The sequence below is a fragment of the Chanodichthys erythropterus genome, chromosome 16, assembly GCF_024489055.1.
Source record: "Chanodichthys erythropterus isolate Z2021 chromosome 16, ASM2448905v1, whole genome shotgun sequence".
In the NCBI taxonomy this organism is placed as follows: domain Eukaryota; kingdom Metazoa; phylum Chordata; class Actinopteri; order Cypriniformes; family Xenocyprididae; genus Chanodichthys; species Chanodichthys erythropterus.
Genome location: NC_090236.1, coordinates 11131196 through 11133838, shown reverse-complemented (window position 1 = coordinate 11133838; position 2643 = coordinate 11131196).

The following is a 2643-nucleotide window of genomic DNA, read 5'->3' as shown; positions in this document are numbered from 1 at the left end:
TATTTTTGCATTCACTTTAATTTTTACGACAAAGCATGCTGCATAAGTTTAATTGATCATTTTTAACACTAAACAATCTTTCCCTTTTAATGTAATGATTTAATTGATGGATTTGTCCTTTTGTAGGTCACATTTCTGTTCTGTTTGTCCTTCCTTCATTCTTTCATTCATTCATACTATTGAATTATCATCTTTCATCCTTTATTGAAAGCACTTCCATGTCACTTTCGCCAAGCTGAAAACATTTATTATATATTAAAGAAAAAAGCCTGAACGCATTGAGCACACATTCTGTAATTACACTCAGGATATGAATCACTCCATATGTGCTTCATGTGGATTCTCCACTGTATACTTCCAGACTACAATGATTCATTTATTACATTATTTCCATTTCTATTTTCAGCACTCTTTTAAAACGGACGAAAATGCCAGTGTATTAGATTTCCCATCAGAGCCACGTAGAAAACAGAAAGTCTTATTCCTGTCGGTGACTGGGCTCTTTTTGATTGGCAGAGATTTCAAATTAGAAGAAGAGAATGGATTCCAGAGGAGATTCAACATGTGGGGTGTTAAATCACATTCATTTCTTTAACCATATTCCTGTACGTGAGATTAAAGTGTCTCGCACTTGTGTTCGGATAAGTCATGGAAAATAAAGTGCCTATCCACTGTACTTGATTCCCGTTCCTTCCCTACACCCGTCACCAGCCGTGGCGTTCCTATGCATGTGTACATAAACGTCACCTGTGATGTGCCATTTCACACCCGGAAATCAACGTTCCTAAATAGTGAATCTCAAAAATGTGGTGTTTCGGCATGTTGTTATTCTGAAGATGGATGTGGTTATTATTAGATGCACTGTTGTCATGCCATTAATTTTGTTTTTGCATCTCCTATCTAGTGGTTTATTCTTTCTCTGTATCTCTTCCTCTTTTCCAGACCATGTTATTGCTTTTTCTGTTTTCTTACCTTGCTCAATAAAAGTTGTGTAGATGGTGTACATTGGTGTGATGGTGTCAGATTGCTTTCAGTCCTTTAACCCCCAGTTTTGAGGCCAGAATGTTTCTGGAAATGCATGATCTTATTTGTATTTGCAGCTTTATGCACAAATGTGTGCACATTGATTTTTGTATGTTTACTTTGCATAGGCACTAAAACATACAATATCAACATAGCAGCATCTAAAACTTTACACTCTAAAAAATGCTGGGTTAAAAACAACCCAAGTTGGGTTAAATATGGACAAACCCAGTGGTTGGGTTAAATGTTTGACCCAACCTGCTGGGTAGGTTTATTTAACTCAACTATTGTTTAAAAATGACTATATGGCTAGCTTAAAATGAGCCCAAAATATGTTGGAAATTAAAAATCAGACACATAATTACTAGAGGCAACAATAATATCAAAAGGTGAACATTCATTAAAAAGCAATTTAATACACTCTAAAAAATGCTGGATTGTTTCAACCCAAATTTGGGTCAAATATGGACAAACCCAACCGTTGGGTTAAAAAATGCATTTAAAAATTTAACCCAATGGTTTGGTTTGTCCATTTTTGACCCAAACTTGGGTTGAAACAACCCAGCATTTTTTAGAGTGTACATGTTTATTATTTAATTATTATTAATTAAACATATTAATAAATGTTAATTTCCAACCTATTTTGGGTTCATTTTAAGTGATCAATAAAGTAACTTTTAAACATTAGTTGAGTTAAATGAATCTACCCAGCAGGTTGGGTTTAAGATTCAACCCAACAGCTGGGTTTGTCCATTTTTAACCCAACTTGGGTTGTTTTTAACCCAGCATTTTTTAGAGTGTAGAGACATACATATCCTTTGAGCTTCAAACTTCTGTTAGTGTGTAATGTTGCTCTTTGAGCATAAACAACATCTGCAAAGTTACAACGCTCAAAGTTCAATGCAAAGGGAGTTATTTTCTTTTACAGAAATCACTTTTTAAGGACTACAACAAGCTTCTTCCTGAGTTGGTGACATCAATAACCCCAAAATGTATAGAAGTTCCGCCCCCGGGAAGACGCAACAAAGGAGGTGAGGCCATGATGGCCTGCTTTAGAGAAGAGGAAGAGTTGTTGTAGTAGACTGTTACCAGCATTCGGTCAATTTACACCAGTATGCTTCACAAACGAGGGTCAATTCAACACTGGATTTGCACAAAAGATGAACATGACGGCACATGCTAGTCGATGAGTTGAATCAACTCCACAGCAACTACATAAATTTATCCACTAACCATTCAGAAACATCCAGTTTCATTGTAAAAGTTGTAACTTCTTCCTGAGTCTCTCCATCAGTGTCGACTCCGGTTTGAACAATGTAAGGCTGAACACCGTTACTGACAATCCTCATTTTGGCTGCGTGAGATTCTCCAGCTTTGTTGTTGTTGAACTGTTAAAGCTCCGCCCTCTTCTGGAAAGGGGGCGGGAGCAGCAGCTCATTTGCATTTAAAGGTACACACACAAAAATGGCATGTTTTTGCTCACACCCAAATAGGGGTAAATTTGAAACTTCACAGACACATTCTTGGGACACCAGAGACTTATAATATGTTTTGTAAAAGGGGCATTATAGGTCACCTTTAATTGTCTTGGAAGCTCTGCAAAAAGCATGCAAATTACAT